General features: G+C 48.1%; 1 pseudogene; it reads left to right on the top strand.

The window, feature by feature from the left end:
* The first annotated feature begins 14,052 nt into the window (after positions 1-14,052).
* LOC128845990 (olfactory receptor 6N1-like) lies at positions 14,053-15,029 on the top strand (annotated as a pseudogene).
* Positions 15,030-22,482: the final 7,453 nt, after the last annotated feature.

The following is a 22,482-nucleotide window of genomic DNA, read 5'->3' on the forward strand; positions in this document are numbered from 1 at the left end:
GTGAAATCTGCACAATCGCAGCCTCACCGCGCCTTGGGTAAAACCCTTGGTGTGAAAGCAAGGGCGATTGAGGCAGTAGCCTGTGGGCTCCTTTTGTGTGTTGCACCGGGCATCGCTCTGACGAACCCTAATTTCCTTCTTATGTGATTGGTGTGTGTAAAGTCCTCCTGCATGGGTAACCAGACGTCTAAGTCGGGACAGTTCCCTAAAGGAACACTGGCTCATTTTATGCATTTTAGGAAGGGTCCTGACTCCTGTACATTTCTGGAAAAATGGTAGGTTAACTCAGGGCAGGTCTACACTTACTATCTGGTCCGGCCGTAAGCAATCGATCTTCTGGGATCGATCCCGGAAGTGCTCGCCGTCGACGCCAGTACTCCAGCTCGGCGAGAGGAGTATGTGGCATCGACAGGAGAGCCTGCCTGCCATGTCTGGACCCGCGGTAAGTTTGAACTAAGGTACTTTGAATTCAGCTACGTTATTAACGTAGCTGAATTTGCGTACCTTAGTTCGAAGTGGGGGGTTAGTGTGGTCCAGGCCTCAGGGGAATCCCAAAACTCAGTGGCCACCGTTAGGATCTTGGGACAAAGACCGAGTGGACATCTTAAAAGACAAACTCAGCCAACCTAAAACTAAATTGGTTAGAGGAGAGGCTGATTGTTTCATGCACTGGTGGGAAGAGGCAAATCATAGGTGGACAGAATCGAAACTCGCCTCTCTCAAAGATTCTAATGATAAGTTAAAAGCTTTATTGGAAGCCTCCTCTCCCACCACCAGACTGAGCGCTCCCCTTTACCCCGTTCTCCGAGAAGACTCAGATCAATCCTGACCCCCTTCATACTCCCATCTCATTGTGGAAGAGGACGAAGAAAGCCCCTTGTTAAATTGGGGGACGACGAGAGGAAGATGCATTAATTGGCTTGGCAGCCTTGTCTTGGATCAATAGACGGTCACCTTGTAAAATTGTAAAAGGCTTTCCGAAGCCCCTGGAAAATCCTACCAAATTCGCAGAGGAATTTTTGTTAGTGTGCGACACCTATGAACCCTCTGAGGCAGACCTCCTGCAAGCTACTTGTAACCCCTAGCGAGCATGAAAAATGGCTCACAACAGCAAATTGGCCCGCCAGTGAGCGCCATTCTAATTTGCCAGACACTGGTTCTGATGCTGCCTACCGGAACAAATGTAAAGGCCGAGCTAAACACCCACATGAGGCCATTCCTCGAGTATGGACTCCTAAAACCAACTGGACGGCCATACATTGCTGTAAACAATGACAGGGAGAAAGCCCAGGCGACTATCGCACCCGGCTGACTCATGTTTTTCTGCAACATTCTGGTATACAGCAACCGGGTGAAAATGGACAGGGGGCCCTGGCTCGTGCGTTTATTAATGGCCTCCTACCTGCTATTGGCAGTATGCTAAAGCGAATAAGTGTTGGGTGGAAGACCGAAACCATGCACAAATTGCAAGCAGTGGCAGAACACTGCCACCGCACTCTAAAAGGAAAGAAGGAACAGTCCTCCCAAAAATTAATGGCCCTGCAAATACAGCATTATTCAGGGCAGGGCAGACAGTACCGGGGACGGGGAGGGTTCCAAGGACGGGGATGTGGTTGCGGGAGGGGCCGTAGAATGGATTTTCGGGTTTTGGGGATGTTTGTAATTACTGTAAGCAGCCCGGACATTGGAAGAACAAGTGTCCGCGCTGGCCTAATAGCTCTGTAAACAACCAGCTAGACCCCCCCTGTCGGCACAGCCAGTCAGTCCCCAGCCTTACTTTGTCCCACAGCAATGACGGGACGCTGGGGAACCCCAGAAAATTTTAGTTCCTTTACTACCTCTCACTCCCACGGGTGAGTGTGTTTTGACTATCAATGATCTTTCTCTCCCTTTCCTTGTTGATATGGGAGCTTCATTCTCTGCAGTTCATACTACCGACCTGCCTGCGGTTCCCCGTTCTGAAAAAAACATGTCCGGTGTGGGCATTACGGGAGTCCCAACTCCTTATCCCCTTTCAAAGCCTCTACCGATCCAGGTTGGTCCCCTTTCCGCGGATTATGCATTCCTTCTCTCTGATTCCACTCCGGTAAACCTTTTGGGTCGGGATCTGTTATGTAAACTTGGCTGTACCATCTACTGTTCCCCGGATGGTGTCTACTTACAAATCCTCCAGTCCTCTCTGAGTGATTCTGTGGCCTCCCTGCTGTCTGAAACTTCCCTTTCCACTCCGGTCCCCTGTTGCCCATTGATCCTGTCCCTTGAACACCTAATTTCACAGGTCCCATCCTCTCTGTGGCCAACCCACCCATCTGAAGTGGGCCGCTTAAATACTGACCCCGTCTGCATTACTGTTGACTCTTCCAAACCCCTGCCTTGCCTGTCTCAATACCCTTTAAATCCTGAAGCAGAGGCTAGCATTGCTCCGGTCATGACCGCCCTGCGGGAACAAAGCATTATTGTCCCCTGTTCCAGCCCCCTAACACCCCTATCCTCCCAGTTCGAAAAGCTGATGGTAAATCGTGGAGGTTTGTTCAGGAACTTCGAGCCATTAACCGCATTGTCATATCCGCCTTTCCTGTTGTCTCTAACCCAGCAACGATTCTGGCTTCTATCCCACCGGATGCAACTCATTTTACTGTTGTTGTTTTGTGCTCTGCATTCTTTTCTGTCCCGGTTCACCCTGACTCCTAGTATATTTTTGCATTTTCTTACAAGGGACAGCAGTATACATGGACCACGCTCCCTCAGGGGTATACTGAAAGCCCATCTTACTTTTCCCAAGCATTAGCCCGAGACCTCACTGACCTTGTTTTCCTGTCTGGGTCCACACTGGTCCAATATGTAGATGATCTACTCCTCTGTTCCCCTTCGTTATCTGCCTCAGAAACTGATTCTTTAGTGCTCCTTACTGCCCTAGCAAACAAGGGTCACAAGGCTTCTTGCTCTAAGCTACAGCTCTGTCAAGCCTCTGTCACATACCTTGGCTTTCTCCTCTCCCAGGTTTCCCGTACAATTTCTCCCACCCACGTCCAAGCTATCTTTAGCTTTCCCCGACCCTGCTCCCCACGCCAGGTCCGAAAGTTTTTGGGCATGGCTGGATTTTGCAGGCAATGGATTTCCCAATATGCCTCCCTTGCAAAACCTCTCCAGGAACTCACTCAGTTCTCTGTGCCTGACCCCATGCCGTGGCCCCCTGAGGCCAACTCTGTCTTTGTTTCCCTCAAACAGGGTTTGACTTCTGCCCCTGCTTTAGGGCTGCCTTGCTATTCTAAGCCTTTTACCCTTTTCTGCCACGAACAATCTATGTGTGCACTTGGAGTTCTTACTCAGGTGCACGGAGGCAAGAACCACCCACTGGCTTATTTCTCTGCCACTTTGGACCCTGTTACCCAAGGCTTACCCCCCTGCCTGCGTGCTGTGGCTATCGCGGCGTGCCTAGTCGAAATGTCTGAATCCCTTGTCCTCTACTCTCCTCTTACCCTCATGGTCCCTCATTCTGTGGAAACTCTCCTGCTACAACTTAACACAGCCCACCTCTCCTCCGCCCGCCTCACCAGGTATGAACTTTTACTGCTGTCGGCTTCGCATATCACCGTGAAGCGTTGTTCTCAATTAAACCCTGCCACTCTCCTTCCTTTGTCTGATGACGGTGAACCCCACGACTGGCTTGCAACTGTCTCTGCTGTCACCGTCTCGCGCCCAGACCTTTCTGATGTCCCTCTCCCTAATTTTGACCTTGTTTTGTTTGCTGATGGTTCCTGTTTTTGAGACAACCAAGGTCATCTCCTTGCAGGATACGCTGTGGTGTCACTCTGAAACCCTAGAAGCTGCGCCTTTACCTTCTGTGACCTCAGCGCAAGTCGCCGAATTAGTTGCCCTCACCCGTGCTTGCTTTTTGGCGGAGGAATGCTCCGCCATCATTTACACTGACTCCTGCTACGCTTTTGGGGTTGTACATGACTTTGGCACCCTCTGGCAAGCTTGGGGTTTCCTTACCTCTGCCGGTACCCCTATCAAAAATCACCCCTACGTCACTGTTCTCCTCTATGCAGTTTTACTTCCGTCTGCCCTAGCTACTGTTAAGTGCCCTGGCCACTCGATGGCGGATACTGATGTTGCTAAGGGTAACGCATTTGTTGACACCTCTGCTAAACATCCTGCTGCCATAGAACCTTCCCCAGATGTGTTTCTAGGTTCCCTTTCTGTTTCTATACCACCGCTGTCCCTCACTGACCTCACCCTGCTCCAAGACTCTGGCCCAGAAGCTGAAAAAGACTCCTGGGTTGCCCAAGGTTGCTCTCTACATCCTGATTCCCTTTGGCGTTCGCCTACGGCACCTTTGTGGCCCCCTATTCACTCTACCCGTCTCTGGCCGCACTGCAACACGGTGTTTCGCATGTCAGAAAGGAGGGGATGGTCTCTGCTGTAACTAAGGCAGGATGGTGAGCCAACCATTTCAGCTCTTTTGCAGCCCACCACTGTGCTGCCTGTATCACTTGCCAAAGCCACAATATTGGTAAACCTGTAAAAGTGGCTCAGGGGTTCTGGGGCCTGCCCCAAGCACCAGTCTTGCATTGGCAACTTGATTTTGTACAAATGCCTAAGTGTCAACAATATGAAGGTTAAGGTATGTTTATTTTCTGGTTGGATTGAAGCCTTTCCTTGTCGCAAGGCTGATTCACTGTCTGTTGCCATATGTTTGTTAAATCATATTATGCCTGCCAAGGGAATTCCTGCCACTCTGTCCAGTGACCGAGGTTCACATTTTACTGGACAACTTGTTCAGCACCTCGATCGTGTATTATATATCACATACCTGTTACACTGTCCCTACCACCCACAGAGCGCAGGTGCAGTTGAAAGACAAAATGGTGTACTTAAGAATAAGCTTGCTAAAATTTTGTGACTCTACAGGGTTAAGCTGGTCAGCAGCTTTACCGCTGGCCCTTATGGAAATGCGATCCACTCCATCCCAAAGGCATAAATTGAGTCCTTTTGAAATTGTTATGGGACGCCCTATGCAAGCTATGGCTACCATTGCCAGACTTGAACTTGACTCACAGTACTCTCCTCCAATATTGCAAGGGATAATGCAAGCTGTAAGTCACTTCCATTCACAGGTTCGAGCCACCTGGCTGACGGAACCCACCTCTGACGCTTGCCACGACCTCGAGTCAGGTGATTGGGTCTATGTACGACACCACCATTGAAAACATGCCTTGGAGCCCCAGAAGAAGGGTCATCATCAGGTACTGCTTACTACCCAGACAGCTGTTAAACTATCTGGCATCGCAGTGTGGATACATGCTTCGCAGTGTAAAAAGGCACCACCCCCAGCAAACCAGTCATCACCTCAGGACCACGCAGAGTAAATTTTGACTCCAGAAGAAGACGTAGAGGAACAGCCTGCAATACCTTACAATCTACACTCTCGTAAGGGTTGCCAGAAGCAGACAATGACCTAAAGCAAGGCCCAAGAAAAAGCACTAGCGAGCCTGGTGCCTGCTGCCTGGTGGAGGTAAAACCATGACTGTTGTTCCCTCAGTTGAGGTTGTCAGAACCAGAAGGCCTTTGCCTCCAGCATGTGCCTCTGGTGGCTCCTGTTCCTTGGCTGCTGGTGTCTTAAGGTTTGGGGAGTCCACGATGACAATTCTTTTATCCAGCAGCAAGTGTGGATAGCTCAGACCCTTAATATCTCTAATTGCTGGGTCTGCAGCCACATCCCAGCCCACTCTCAAGCTGGTGTTCCTGTCCTGGCAATCCCACTCAATTCCCCAGACCTCACTGGAGGACCTCGTCCGTTTAACAAAACATGGAACAGCAATGTCACTTGGGAAGCGGTGGGAATAAATGTATCTAAATGGATAAGAGTGGTGGAGGGAAAAGGTCATTGGTGTTGGGTGTGTAATGGGACAGGGTTGGATCTGGAAAGGAGCAGTTGCCTTCAGCATATTGTGGCCAATGGTGTATGGGATTATTCAAACAAAACTAAAACGTGGCAGGCCAGGTATGGGGATATGATTTTTTCTCAACCTGGGATCAAACAGAGAAATCAATCTCATGTTCTCCTTACAGTAACCTTAGTGAGAACAATACAGTCTTTCAATGCCATGCAAATAACACCACTCCTCGTAAGGAGAATTACCATGTGCCCTTTGGGGGATATTATTCCTTCTTTGCAGGCACCTACATGGCAAATGGGTGCAACCGACCCTTTCTGGCCTTGATAGGGCATCATTGGGTTTGTGGGACCAAAGCTTATACCGCATTACCAGCTAACTAGTCAGGTATCTGTTATCCCAACCAGTTCTTCCCACAATTGCGAGTGCTAGAGTCCTTCCCACAAGAATGCCTCCGTAATTTCACGTGGAAAAGAAGGGATTTATCAGATGCCCAATGGTATGTAAATAACATAAGCCCCTTAACCTGGGAAGAGGCTATTGGCAGTTCCTTTATCCCATTTGGGGGAGTAATACACCATGCAAAAAGGCTCCTGAGGTTACAAGCAGTAGTTGAAATAATGGCAAATGAAACCGGAGAAAGTTTAAGAGCCCTGGCTAAAGAAACAGGGGCAATCCAACAGATGGCCCTCCAAAACCATCAGGCATTGGACATAGTGCTGGCAGCCAAAGGAGGGACCTGTGCTCTCATTGGAAAAGAATGTTGTGTGTATATACCTGACAACACCAATGAGATAATAGATCACACTAGCCACTTAGAACAGATCTCATATCTTCCCCATGAAGAGCCAAGTTCTTTATGGAAGTGGCTAAGTAACCTGTTCAATTTCTTTGGCATAGGAGGCTGGTTGTTTCAGGGATCCTTGACTATCCTGTTTGGAATCCTAATGATTTTTGTATGTTTTCAGTTAATCTTCTGTTGTATCCAAAATTGTGTAAGACATTTCACGCAGATAGCTGCCCCAAACCAGAGTGCTAATATGATGATTCTAAATATCACTGATGAACAAAGAGACAAAGAATGGTTGATATGTGGAACCCAATAATTGTTGGTCATTGTGTAGTTTGACCAAAAGGAGGGATTGTGAACGTAGAATGAATTATATTGTAGAAGTAGAATGAATTAAACAAATGCTGTATGTTCTTTTAAGCAGGAATGAGGAATGTTGAGATAAAGTTGTCAGGAAGAGGAACATTAAGGTATTGAAGAATGGGTCCACTTAAGCTGATGGTGGGACATTAACAGGAGATTGGTGAGAGTAAATAAGGACAAGAAATATGTGTCTAGCCCCAGGTAAACTTATTAGTTCTGCTCCCTTTGTAATCTTGTTAATCTCACGCCCTTTTATCTGTATAAATAAGGTGGTTTGAGCCTCGTATGGCACTCACATTTTCTGGGTGCATTAGCAGAGCGCTTTTGCTAATAAACACCATGGTCTGACAAATTGTGAGTCCTGAGTCTGACTTTGACAGAAGAAACTAAATGAATTCTTTGCATCGGTCTTTATGGCTGAGGATTTGAGGGAGATCCCCAAATCTTTGATAGGATAACGAGTCTTGTGAGTAAGGGAGAAGCGGTGGATGTGGTATACCTAGACTTTAGTAAGGCATTTGATACGGTCTTGCATGATATTCTTAACAATAAACTAGGCAAATACAATAACTGGCTGGATAACCGTACTCAGAGAGTAGTTATTAATGGTTCCCAATCCTGCTGGAAAGGCATAACAAGTGAGGTTCTGCAGGAGTCTGTTTTGGGACCAGCGCTGTTTAATATCTTCACCAACAACTTAGATATTGGCATAGAAAGTACGCTTATTAAGTTTGCAGATGATACCAAACTGGGAGGGATTGCAACTGCTTTGGAGGATATGGTCATAGTTCAAAATTATTTGGACAAATTGGAGAAATGGTCTGAGGTAAACAGGATGAAGTTTAACAAAGACAAATGCAAAGTGCTCCACTTAGGAAGGAACAATCAGTTTCACACATACAGAATGGGAAGAGACTGTCTAGGAAGGAATATGGCAGAAAGGGATCTAGGGGTTATAGTGGACCACAAGCTAAATATGAGTCAACAGTGTGATGCTGTTGCAAAAAAAGCAAACATGATTCTGGGATGCATTAACAGGTGTGTTGTGAGCAAGACATGAGAAGCCATTCTTCTGCTCTACTCTGCACTGGTTAGGCCTCAACTGGAGTATTGTGTCCAGTTCTGGGCACCGCATTTCAAGAAAGATGTGGAGAAATTGGAGAGGGTCCAGAGAAGAGCAACAAGAATGATTAAAGGTCTTGAGAACATGACCTATGAAGGAACGCTGAAAGAATTGGGTTTGTTTAGTTTGGAAAAGAGAAGAGTTGGAGGGGACATGATAGCAGTTTTCAGATATCTAAAAGGGTGTCATAAGGAGGAGGGAGAAAACTTGTTCACCTTAGCCTCTAAGGATAGAACGAGAAGCAATGGGCTTAAACTGCAGCAAGGGAAGTTTAGGCTGGATATTAGGAAAAAGTTCCTAACTGTCAGGGTGGTTAAACACTGGAATAAATTGCCTAGGGAGTTTGTGGAACATCCATCTCTGGAGATATTTAAGAGTAGGTTAGATAAATGTCTATCCGGGATGGTCTAGACAGTATTTGGTCCTGCCATGAGGGCAAGGGACTGGACTTGATGACCTCTCGAGGTCCCTTCCAGTCCTAGAATCTATGAAAAAAAATCTGAGCCATTCTTTTTAGGCGCCAAATCTGAGGAACTGTCCCAGATTGAGGTATCATTAGAGGAGGTTTTGGAACAAATTGATAAATTAAACAGTAATAAGTCACCAGGACCAGATGGTATTCACCTAAATGTTCTGAAGGAACTCAAATGTGAAATTGCAGAACTACTAACTGTACTCTGAAACCTATCATTCTAATCAGCTTCTGTACCAACTGATTGGAGGATAGCTAATGTGACGCTAATTTTAAAAAAGGGCTCCAGAGGTGATCCTGGCAATTACAGGCTGGTAAGCCTGACTTCAGTACCGGGCAAACTGGTTGAAACTATAGTAGAGAACAAAATTGTCAGATACATAGATGAACATAATTTGTTGGGGAAGAGTCAACATTGTTTTTGTAAAGGAAAATCATGCCTCACCAATCTACTAGAATTCTTTGAGGGGGTCAACAAGCATGTGGACAAGGGGGATCCAGTGGATATAGTGTACTTAGAGTTTCAGAAAACCTTTGACAAGGTCCCTCACCACAAGGCTTTTAAACAAAATTAGCTGTCATGGGATAAGGGGGAAGGTCCTCTCATGGATTATTTACTGGTTAAAAGATAGGAAACAAAGGGTAGGAATAAATGGTCAGTTTTTAGAATGGAGAGATGTAAATAGTGGTGTCCCACAGGGGTCTGTACTGGAAACAGTCCTATTCAACATATCCATAAATGATCTGGAAACAGGGGTAAACTGTGAGATGGCAAAATTTGCAGATGATTTAAAACTACTCAGGCTAGTTAAGTCCCAGGCAGACTGTGAGAAGCTACAAAGGGATCTCTAAAAACTAGATGAGTTGTCAACAAAATGGCAGATGAAATTCAGTGTTGATAAATGCAAAGTAATGCACATTGGAAAACATAATCCCAACTATACATATGAAATGATGTGGTCTAAATTAGCTGTTACCACTCAAGAAAGAGATCTTGGAGTCATTGTGGATAGTTCTCTCAAAACATCCACTCAATATGCAGTGGCAGTCAAAAAAGCAAACAGAATATTGGGCATCATTAACAAAGGGATAGATAATTAGACAGAAAATGTCATATTGCCTCTATATAAATCCATGGTATGCCCACATCTTGAATACTACATGCAGATGCGGTTGCGCCTTCCAAAAAGATAAAATAAAATAAATTAAAAAAAAGACATATTGGAATTGGAAAAGGTACAGAAAAGGGCAAGAAAAATGATTAGGGGTATGGAACAGCTTCAGTATGAGGAGAGATTAACAAATATGTGACTTTTCAGCTTGGAAAAGAGATGAGTAAAGCGGGGATATGATTTAGGTCTATAAAAATCATGACTGGTGTGTAGAAAGTAAATAAGGAAGTGTTATTAACTCCTTCTCATAACACAAGAACTAGGGTCACCCAATGAAATTAATAGGCAGCAGGTTTAAAACAAACAAAAGGAAGTACCCATTGCCTGAGTATATTGTGAAGGCCAAGACTATAACAGGTTTCAAAAAAGAACTAGATAAATGCATGGAGGATAGGTCCACCAATGGCTGTTAGCCAGGATGAGCAGGAATGGTGTCCCTAGCCTCTGTTTTCCAAAAGCTTGGAATGAGTGACAGGAAATGGATCACTTGGTGATTACCTGTTCTGTTCTTTACTTCTGGGGCACCTGGCATTGGTCACTGTCAGATGACAGGATACTGAGCTAGATGGACCTTTGGTCTGACCTAGTATGGCCATTCTTATATTTTTATGTTTGTGTAATTTCAGCAATAGAGTTCCAGTGGCCACCTGTCTGTCTGGAGAACTTCTTGATGTGTCTACAAAGCGATCTTCTTGAACCAGACTCCTAATTCCCCTTTTGTACCCCACAAATTACAAAAACATGTCAATCAAGAGTATTGCATAGCTGGTCAAATGGAGTAAAAGTAAAGGTGAGAAGGCATGCCAAAACAGGATGCGGGTTTTGTGGTTTTTGGGTCATTAGTCCGGCAGGTGTACATATTTCCAGACTGCCTGTTTTTCACAGAGTTGAACCCCCATACTCCAAGAAAATGGCCCAGAAGGTTAGGTTCAGAGCACAGAGGGTCAGGTTCACCCCTGCTCCCTTCTGAATTTGTCTTAACTAACCCAAGTTACTGCAAAGATCTACTAAATAACTATTCCTAGCAATAAGCAAAGTAATTGATAGACTATTCCAATAGCTGGCAGTGGCTTAGGCACCTGGTTTTTGTTATTTTGTCCCTCTGCAGTGGCAGCATTTCTGAAACAAAATATTTCCATTTGGAGGCACTTGCCACAGGACTGAGAATCCCAGAAATTTTATTTCCCATTTCAAATTATTTATTTTCTGTTCCTTTGGGAGAGGCAGGAATGTCTCCATAATGAGAATCCAACAGAGAGAAATGGACAAGCAACCCATTCAGCACACACCAGGAACTACATGGGAACTACAAAGGTGATTGGAATAGTGATTAGCAAACTGTCCACCAGATGGCGTCCCATCAGAAATACAGTAGAGCCTCAGAGTTAGAACACTTCAGGAATGGAGGTTGTTCATAATGCTGAACAAAATATTATTGTTGTCCTTTCAAAAGTTTACAACTGAATATTGACTTAATACAGCTTTGAAACTTTATTATGCAGAAGAAAAATGCTGCTTTTAACCATCTTAATTTAAATGAAATAAGCACAGAAACAGGTTGCCTTATCTTGTCAAATCTGTTTTTCAACTTTCCCTTTATTTTTAATTAGTTTTTGTTTAACACCATACTGTACTGTAGTACTGCATTATTTATTTATTGTATCTCCTGCTGCCTGATTGCGTACTTCCGATTCCAAATGAGGTGTGCGGTCGACTGGTCAGTCCATAACTCTGGTGTTCATAACTCTGAGGTACTTCTGTATGTAAACATTTAGTTCAGGCAACAGCACTAGAGCTGAGCTTCAAGATACACTCCTCAGGCAGGTGCTGTGCAATCCAGAGGGGGATCGTACCTTGCCCTTGTCCAGCTCCCACTCACTGGGGATGGCCCAGCATTCACCCTTAGGGTTCTTGGCTGAACTCATTGTGTGGGGAAAGGTCCTGCAGGCTAGCCCTGCTCCTGAAGCATGGGGATGAGATTCCTTAAAGATGGGATTCCCTGCATGGTATTTGTGACCATCTCTGCTCCAGGACTGGTGCACATAGTGTCAATAAACAAGTTACACTAAGCAATTACCAGATTCCAGATCACTAGATTCTCCTCCCATGGCAAACCAATCGGCAAGGCCCTGATTTCTGTGCTGCTCAGTAAAAGGGAGAGAATATTGGGAAATAAATAAATAAACATTAGCAGGCACTAATCACATACAAGTTCTGTGGGAGAAATATTTCCATTAGGTTTGTGTGTGTGTGTCTGTGTGTGAAAGAGGGAAAGAGCGCAAGATAGAAAGATTTCCTGTCATGCAAATCTCTCATTTGCAAAGTACAGATTAAATTTACTTTACATTCAATCATCTCTGTGTTTGTTAAACTGCACAGCTTCGACCCCCAATCTGGCACACCTGACTGATTTCAAGCATTATTATTCATGCACTTGTTCTATTGAGAGCAATGGGACAATTTACATGAGTGAAGGTTACTGAGCAGAGACAGTCTCTGCAGGGCCATACACTCCATGGGCACTGTGTTATATTTCTGCCATGAAGAGCAATGACCTCATAGAGCAGGGAGCAGAAAGGCAATTCCTCTGGCTGTGGGAGATTGGTTGCATCAGGACAGTTGTTTGTACCGTCTGCACAGAAAACACAGCGCCAACTCCCCAGGCTCAGCCCCTTCGGAGGTGGACTCAAGAGAGATGCAGCCTGCCACGGAGAAGGATACAAGTATAAGGAGATGTCTGCACTTTGTAAACGGAGTGGGGAGAGCGTGTTCTAAGACAGGTCATGGCAGCAATTCGTCCATTCAGGTAGGTGGAGGTCTAATTACTGAGAAGAACCAGCCTGAGTCCTGGCGGCTGAACCCTGAGATATCAGAGCTCATCTCTTCAAGCTTCTCCTGTGGTTACAGGTGAGCTCCATCTTCCTGACGGCATTTCTATAGCACCTTCCAGACAGGGCATGTGTATGTTTTGTGAATATTAGCAAGACAAGAGGGGTGAGGTGAGGTCTTTTCTTGGACCAACTTCTGGTGGTAAGAGAGACAAGCTTTAGAACAAAACAGAGCTCTCCTTTAGCTCTATTACTTCACCCACCTTGCGTCTCTAATATCCTAGGACTGAATAAAACTGCATGCAACTTTTGAGTTTTGGCACTTTTGGCTGCAGCTTCTCACAGCAGAGCCAGTTGGTGTTAACAGCGCCATTTAACAATGGGGAAATTGAGATACATGTCCTGTGAAAGGTCCTCAGCCAGGGATCTGGCCCATCGACTCCAATGGAGCTATGGTCGATTGACTGGGATCTGGGACAGTGTGAGTCCCCTGATCACATTCAGAACATGCCAGATGCGCTCTGACTTCAGGGGCAGCATCTTTGTTCCCCAGGTCCGTTCTTGTTCCCATATTATCAGCCTTCAATCATTACGCAGTGTGAGAGTCACATCCCAGTTAGGGTTGCACATCAGCCTGGTTTTGCCCTTTCCTAAAATCCACCCTGAAGAGAGCTGTATGTTATTATTGCTTCAGAGTTAACACAGGGAATGTGAATCTGAAACAGAAAAGGCATTGCCAGTGCCTCATCATGTCACCATCATCATCATTACATGAAGTAAGGAAGAACTGACTCCATTTAATAATTTATGACATAAACTTATCTCTTGTGGAAGTGAAAATATTTATTCCTTTTCCTGTAGGACACTAAAATTCTGATTTTACTAACATCGATTATTAGATTAACTCCTGTAAATTCTAACAGAAGATCGGTGCCTAAGGACACTAGATGTTACTGAAAATATCAGTCCAAGATTTGAGTTGATGTATTTATTGATTTTGACTCCTCCTAAGACATGGCATGATTCTGCCCATGGCCACCAGTGCAATGCTGCTTTGAAGTATCATTGCTAAGCCCCAATATGTCAGCAGACAGGATATGACAGCAGATCAAGAAGGGGTCTGATTAGTCACATCACTAATTGGGGTACCAGAGAAATGGGCTGTTGTTATCATAGTTATTATTCAGGTATGGCAGAGAGTGAATCTGTAGGGATACCAAAGATCTGTTCTCAGACTGAGAATCCTGGCACTTTGCTCTAAAATCTATATTTAGCCTTAACATTTCAGCGGGGGAGGAGTTTTTGAAAGCTCATGGAATGAATTCCTGACACTTGATTAACTTTCAGCTCTATGTTCTTCCAATTCACTGGCACGACTTGTTTTCTGGTTCCTAAACTCAACCCATGGCAGACAGAGTCTGGGGAAACCAAACGGCCATCACAGAATTCATCCTCCTGGGATTCGGAGATCTCCCTGAGCTGCAAATTCTTCTCTTCCTGCTGTTTCTAGTGATTTACATGGCAACTGTGGCCGGAAACACCCTCATGGTTGTGCTAGTTGTGGCTGATCAGCACCTTCACACCCCCATGTACTTCTTCCTGGGGAACCTGTCTTGCTTGGAGATCTGCTACACCTCCACCATCCTCCCCAGAATACTGGCCAGTCTCCTGACTGGGGACAAAACTATCTCAGTCAGTGGCTGCATCGCACAACTGTACTTCTTTGGTGGTCTGGTAGGTACGGAATGCTATCTGCTAGCAGTGATGTCTTATGATCGGTATTTAGCGATATGTAAACCCCTGCACTATTCAGCTCTGATGAATGCCAGGTTTTGCCTCCAGTTGGCTGCTGGGTCATGGTTCAATGGTTGTTTGGCTATTACCATTGTTATATTACTCATGTCACAGTTCATATTCTGTGGCCCAAATGAAATTGACCATTTGTATTGTGATCCCATCCCACTGATTAAACTTTCCTGTGGGGACACGCTCCTGATCATGTTGTTGAATTTCATCCTAGCCTGTGTATTCACTCTGCCTCCGTTCCTGTTAACCCTGACATCCTACGTGTGCATCATCACCACCATCCTGAGAATCCCTTCCACCACTGGGAGGCACAAAGCCTTTTCCACCTGCTCCTCCCACCTCATTGTGGTAACAATTTTCTACGGAACCCTAATGAGTGTCTCCATGTTACCAACACTCAATACACTGAGAGTGCTAAAGAAAGTGCTCTCTCTTTGCTACACGGTCCTGACTCCCCTGGTGAACCCCCTCATCTACAGCCTGAGAAACAGAGAGGTAAGGGAAGCCTTGAGCAAAGCACTCAGTCAATATGTGGCTTTCAAAAAAACATGCAGAGACTCCTAGATCATTACTGAGGCCAAGGTTTTCAAAGCTGCCCGGGAGATTTAGGCAGAGAGCCCCCACTGATATCAAGTTGAAAACTCCCATTGAATATGTCAGGGCTGATGGGGGAAAGCAATGGAGACGATCTGCGTGGAGTTACCGAGGCAGGGTGTTTATGGTCCCCTGCTGTGTCTATGTAACAAAGAGGAATGTGAGGTTGTGGAGAATTCTATCCCCCTCTCATGTACAGCAGTGCAGCACTGACACATACAAGATGCTTTTTTTTTCTCCGTGGTGTTGACTTAACATTCACCTTATGTGAGGAGCATTGATGGCATCTGATAATGCACAGAGCTGTCTTGTCCTGTAAGGCACAAACTCCACTAAATAAAAATGCAAATCCATGTGTATATTCCTTGTTGTTCATTCATAGAATCATAGAATCATAGAATATCAGAGTTGGAAGGGACCTCAAGAGGTCATCTAGTCCAACCCCCTGCTCAAAGCAGGACCAATTCCCAGCTAAATCATCCCAGCCAGGGCTTTGTCAAGCCGGGCCTTAAAAACCTCCAAGGAAGGAGACTCCACCACCTCCCTAGGTAACGCATTCCAGTGTTTCACCACCCTCCTAGTGAAATAGTTTTTCCTGATATCCAACCTGGACCTCCCCCACTGCAACTTGAGACCATTGCTCCTTGTTCTGTCGTCTGCCACCACTGAGAACAGCCGAGCTCCATCCTCTTTGGAACCCCCCTTCAGGTAGTTGAAGGCTGCTATCAAATCCCCCCTCATTCTTCTCTTCTGGAGACTAAACAATCCCAGTTCCCTCAGCCTCTCCTCATAAGTCATGTGCTCCAGACCCCTAATCATTTTTGTTGCCCTCCGCTGGACTCTTTCCAATTTTTCCACATCCTTCTTGTAGTGTGGGGCCCAAAACTGGACACAGTATTCCAGATGAGGCCTCACCAATGTCGAATAAAGGGGAACGATCACGTCCCTCGATCTGCTGGCAATGCCCCTACTTATACAGCCCAAAATGCCGTTAGCCTTCTTGGCAACAAGAGCACACTGTTGACTCATATCCAGCTTCTCGTCCACTGTGACCCCTAGGTCCTTTTCTGCAGAACTGCTACCTAGCCATTCGGTCCCTAGTCTGTAGCAGTGCATGGGATTCTTCTGTCCTAAGTGCAGGACTCTGCACTTGTCCTTGTTGAACCTCATCAGGTTTTTTTCGGCCCAATCTTCTAATTTGTCTAGGTCCCTCTGTATCCGATCCCTACCCTCTAGTGTATCTACCACGCCTCCTAGTTTAGTGTCATCTGCAAACTTGCTGAGAGTGCAGTCCACACCATCCTCCAGATCATTAATAAAGATATTAAACAAAACCGGCCCCAGGACCGACCCTTGGGGCACTCCGCTTGAAACCGGCTGCCAACTAGACATGGAGCCATTGATCACTACCCGTTGAGCCCGATGATCTAGCCAGCTTTCTATCCACCTTACAGTCCATTCATCCAGCCCATACTTCTTTAACTTGGCGGCAAGAATACTGTGGGAGACCGTATCAAAAGCTTTGCTAAAGTCAAGGAATAACACATCCACTGCTTTCCCCTCATCCACAGAGCCAGTTATCTCGTCATAGAAGGCAATTAGGTTAGTCAGGCACGACTTCCCCTTCGTGAATCCATGCTGACTGTTCCTGATCACTTTCCTCTCCTCTAAATGTTTCATAATTGATTCCTTGAGGACCTGCTCCATGATTTTTCCAGGGACTGAGGTGAGGCTGACTGGCCTGTAGTTCCCCGGATCCTCCTTCTTCCCTTTTTTAAAGATGGGCACTACATTAGCCTTTTTCCAGTCATCTGGGACCTCCCCCGATCGCCATGAGTTTTCAAAAATAATGGCTAATGGCTCTGCAATCTCACCCGCCAACTCCTTTAGCACCCTCGGATGCAGCGCATCCGGCCCCATGGACTTGTGCACGTCCAGTTTTTCTAAATAGTCCCGAACCACTTCTTTCTCCACAGAGGGTTGGTCACCTTCTCCCCATACTGTACTGCCCAGTGCAGCAGTCTGGGAGCTGACCTTGTTCGTGAAGACAGAGGCAAAAAAATCATTGAGTACATTAGCTTTTTCCACATCCTCGGTCACTAGGTTGCCTCCCTCATTCAGTAAGGGGCCCACACTTTCCTTGATTTTCTTCTTGTTGCTAACATACCTGAGGAAACCCTTCTTGTTACTCTTAACATCTCTTGCTAACTGCAACTCCAAGTGTGATTTGGCCTTCCTGATTTCACTCCTGCACGCCTGAGCAATATTTTTATACTCCTCCCTGGTCATTTGTCCAATCTTCCACTTCTTGTAAGCTTCTTTTTTGCGTTTAAGATCAGCAAGGATTTCGCTGTTTAGCCAAGCTGGTCGCCTGCCATATTTACTATTCTTTCTACACATCGGGATGGTTTGTTCCTGCAACCTCAATAAGGATTCTTTAAAAAACAGCCAGCTCTCCTGGACCCCTTTGCCCTTCATGTTATTCTCCCAGGGGATCCTGCCCATCTGTTCCCTGAGGGAGTCAAAGTCTGCTTTTCTGAAGTCCAGGGTCCGTATTCTGCTGCTCTCCTTTCTTCCTTGTGTCAGGATCCTGAACTCGACCATCTCATGGTCACTGCCTCCCAGATTCCCATCCACTTTTGCTTCTCCTACTAGTTCTTCTCTGTTTGTGAGTAGCAGGTCAAGAAAAGCTTTGCCCCTAGTTGGTTCCTCGAGCACTTGCACCAGGAAATTGTCCCCTACACTATCCAAAAATTTCCTGGATTGCCTGTGCACCGCTGTATTGCTCTCCCAGCAGATATCAGGGTGATTAAAGTCTCCCATGAGAACCAGGGCCTGCGATCTAGCAACTTCTGCTAGTTGCCAGAAGAAAGCCTCGTCCACCTCATCCCCCTGGTCTGGTGGTCTATAGCAGACTCCAACCACGACATCACCCTTGTTGCTCACACTTCTCAACTTTATCCAGAGACTCTCAGGTTTTTCTGCAGTTTCATACCGGAGCTCTGAGCAGTCATACTCCTCTCTTACATACAACGCAACTCCCCCACCTTTTCTGCCCTGCCTGTCCTTCCTGAACAGTTTATATCCATCCATGACAGTACTCCAGTCATGTGAGTTATCCCACCAAGTCTCTGTTATTCCAATCACATCATAGTTCCCTGACTGTGCCAGGACTTCCAGTTCTCCCTGCTTGTTTCCCAGGCTTCTTGCATTTGTGTATAGGCACTTAAGATAACTCATCGATCGTCCCTCTTTCTCAGCATGAGACAGGAGTCCTCCCCTCTTGCGCTCTCCTGCTTGTGCTTCCTCCCAGGATCCCATTTCCCCACTTACCTCAGGGCTTTGGTCTCCTTCCCCCGGTGAACCTAGTTTAAAGCCCTCCTCACTAGGTTAGCCAGCCTGCTGGCGAAGATGCTCTTCCCTCTCTTCATTAGGTGGAGCCCATCTCTGCCTAGCACTCCTTCTTCTTGGAACACTATCCCATGGTCGAAGAATCCAAAGCCTTCTCTCCGACACCACCTGCGTAGCCATTCGTTGACTTCCACGATTCGACGGTCTCTACCCCGGCCTTTTCCTTGCACAGGGAGGATGGACGAGAACACCACTTGCGCCTCAAACTCCTTTATCCTTCTTCCAAGAGCCACGTAGTCTGCAGTGATCCGCTCAAGGTCATTCTTGGCAGTATCATTGGTGCCCACGTGGAGAAGCAGGAAGGGGTAGCGATCCGAGGGCTTGATGAGTCTCGGCAGTCTCTCAGTCACATCGTGTATCCTAGCTCCTGGCAAGCAGCAGACCTCTCGGTTTTCCCGGTCGGGGCGGCAGATAGATGACTCAGTCCCCCTGAGGAGGGAGTCCCCGACCACCACCACCCTCCTCCTCCTCTTGGGAGTGGTGGTCATGGAACCCCCATCCTTAGGACAGTGCATCTTTTGCCTTCCAATCGGTGGAGTCTCCTTCTGCTCCCTTCCCTCAGATGGGTCATCTAGTCCATTCTCCGCATTAGTACCTGTAGAGAGAACATGGAAACGATTGCTCACCTGTATTTCCATTGCTGGTACATGGACGCTCCTCTTTCTCCTTCTGGAGGTCACATGCTGCCAAACCTCCTCACAATCCTTCTGTCCCTGCTGCGCCTGCTCTGAATCTTCAGAACATTGCGGCCGTAGAAGCATCTCCTGACGTCTGTCCAGGAAATCTTCATTTTCCCTTATGCAACTCAGAGTCGATACTCGTTTCTCCAGCCCTCGAACCTTCTCTTCCAATATGGCGACCAGCTTGCACTTTGTACAGACAAAGTCGCTTCTGTCCTGTGGAAGAAAGACAAACATAGCACAACCTGTGCAGGTTACAACAGCTGATCGCTCACCTTCCATATCACCGTCCTCTTAAGAGCTTCCTCAACTGTTGCAGAAACTACTCAGAGAAACCTGCAGATGAAAGCCTCGGTGCGCTCTCCCCACGCGAGCTCCCAGGCAAACTCCCGCTGTTAGCCTCTGCTGTTCGCCGCTCAGCTGGTTCGCTGCTGACTGCCCTTATATACCAGTCAGGCCCACTCAAGGCCCACCTGGAACAAAGCACTCCCAATTCACACTTTTCAAACAAACAAGCAAGCAATCAAGCACACGGTCAAACTGACCAACTGTCCCAGCAGCAGGCACTCAGATACTCACCAACACAGCCCCCCTAATGCAGCACTTAGCGTACCTCCTCTTGGACAGCTCCCAGGCAAACTCCCGCTGTTAGCCTCTGCTGTTCGCCGCTCAGCTGGTTCGCTGCTGACTGCCCTTATATACCAGTCAGGCCCACTCAAGGCCCACCTGGAACAAAGCACTCCCAATTCACACTTTTCAAACAAACAAGCAAGCAATCAAGCACACGGTCAAACTGACCAACTGTCCCAGCAGCAGGCACTCAGATACTCACCAACACAGCCCCCCTAATGCAGCACTTAGCGTACCTCCTCTTGGACAGCTCCCAGGCAAACTCCCGCTGTTAGCCTCTGCTGTTCGCCTCTGCTGTTCATTGTCAGGGCTGGCTCTAGGGACCAGCAAACCAAGCACGTGCTTGGGGCAGCACATTTTCAAGGGCAGCATTCTGGCCATTTGTTTTTTCTGTTTCCGGTGGCAAAAGCCTAGAGCCGGCTCTGGCAGCAGCAGCGCGTCGTGTGTGGGGGGCGCCCTGTAGCCGCTGCGGTTCGTGCCGCAGGGGAGCAGCGCCCACACCTTGTGGCTGGGTCGGGCAGGCTTCGAGCGGGGGACACTCAGGCTGGGGGACACCCCACGGGGCACACGGAGCCGTCTACAGGTGCCGCAGGGCGGCCGCTCCCCAGTGCTGCAGCTGCAGCTGGGGCTGGGCGAAGCGGCCCAAGCTGCCCAGGGACTGTGACAGGGCGGCCAGAAGCAGCAGCAGCAGCGGGGCCATAGAGGGTGGGGCGCTGCCGTGCCGGGCCTGCATCCCGCTCTCCGGGACTCCGCTGCCTCTGGGACTACCCTGCCCTGGCTCCTCAGCCACCTGCCGGGGCGGTCCCCCAGCTCTGCCCTCCCTGGTCCCGGTCGGTACTGGAGGCAGGAGCCCTGGATGGAGGGACCCTGGACTGAAGTGCGGCCCGGGAGCCCCGTTGTTTACCCCGACCCTGCCAGCACCGGACTGATTGGAGGTGAGGGGGGGAGCGGGCAGAGTCATCACTGGTGGCACCAGCACCAGGGCTGGGGCGGCAGGGGGTGCGGGTGGGGGGGGAAGAGAGCCCAGGGCTGGGACAGCAGGGGGTGCGGGTGGGGGGGGAAGAGAGAGCCCAGGGCTGGGGTGTTAGAGGGTGCAGAAGGGGGAGGAAGAGAGAGCCCAGGGCTGGGGTGGGGGGCAGCCAAAATTTTTTTTGCTTGGGGCGGCAAAAAACCTAGAGCCGGCCCTGTTCATTGTTACTCTGTGTTGGACAGTAACATCTGGTAATCAAATTCCTACAGACTAATGCAAATAAAACAGTGTGGGTGATAGTATCAGAAGGTTTGTTGCTGTAAAACATTTCTTGTGCCCCCAAGGACAGACTGGAGGTCAGTGTTTTCCATCTAAGTGGAAGGGGCACAGAGGGAGGTGGCCATAACCATGGTCAAATCATGGAGTTTCTAACTGGAGGTGGAGGGAGACATAATTTTCACCATTTTTTTATTCCCAGCACAAACCCATTTTTGATGAAAATAAATGCGTGAGTAATAAAAATACCAAATCCTACTGAAGCATGTCAGGACGTCAGCCTGGGACACCCGCCACCCCCAAAGTAGTGCCTCTCACCATCCCCACCATATCCCCTTGCACACCAACCACCTGTATTGCCAGGGCCGGCTCTAGGTTTTTGGCCGCCCCAAGCAAAAATTTTTTGGCTGCCCCCACCCCAGCCCTGGGCTCTCTCTTCCCCCCACCCGCACTCCCTCCCGCCCCAGCCCTGGGCTCCCCCCCACCAGTGATGACTCTGCCCACTCCACCCTCACCTCCAGCTGGTCCAGCGCTGGCAGGGTCGGGGTAAGCAACAGGGCTCCCGGGTCGCGCCTCAGCCCAGGGTCCCTCCATCCAGGGGTCCCGCTTCCAGGAGGGCAGAGCTGGAGGACCGCCTTGGCAGAGGGCTGAGGAGCCGGGGCAGTGTAGCCCTGGAGACAGTGGAGCCCCGGAGAGCGGGAAGCAGGCCCCGCACGGCAGCGCCCCACCCTCTATGGCCCCGCTGCTGCTGCTGCTTCTGGCCGCCCTGCCACAGCCCCTGGGCGGCTTGGGCCGCTTCACTCAGCCCCAGCTGCAGTGCTGGCGGGCGGCTGCCCTGCGGCACCTGCAGGCGGCTCTGTGTGCCCCGTGGGGTGTCCCCCAGCCTGAATGTCCCGCGCTCGAAGCCTGCCTGGCCCAGCCACAAGGTGTGGGCGCTGCTCCCCCGCGGCACGAACCGCAGCGGCTACAGGGCGCCCCCCATGCATGACACGCTGCTGCTGCCAGAGCCGGCTCTAGGCTTTTGCCACCGGAAGCAAAAAAAAAAAAAAAAAAAAAAAATGGCCAGAATGCTGTCCTTGAAAATGTGCTGCCCCAAGCACGTGCTTGGTTTGCTGGTCCCTAGAGCCGGCCCTGCTCACAACCATCCACCAGCATTCAGGTCACACCCCAAGTGTCTATGAATTGCCACGGCCCTGGTCCAGCAGCTCTGCCGCAGAAGCCTGTCTGCAAACACCAGCCACACCCTGGCCTCTGCCAGCCCTGGTTAGCACTTGCAGGTTGACCCAATCACACTCCCAGCCCTGGATCTTCCTCCAAAACTTGTATTCTTCACTGACCAGCTCTCTCCAGGACAGTTCAGGTATTATAGGTCCGTTGGGTCTATAAGGGTCAATGTACAGCAGTTTTATAACTTCCTTGGAGTTACCAAACAGTTCTGTTTAAACACAACACTGGATTCGTTTATTT

The sequence above is a fragment of the Malaclemys terrapin genome, chromosome 12 (genome assembly GCF_027887155.1).
Source record: "Malaclemys terrapin pileata isolate rMalTer1 chromosome 12, rMalTer1.hap1, whole genome shotgun sequence".
In the NCBI taxonomy this organism is placed as follows: domain Eukaryota; kingdom Metazoa; phylum Chordata; order Testudines; family Emydidae; genus Malaclemys; species Malaclemys terrapin.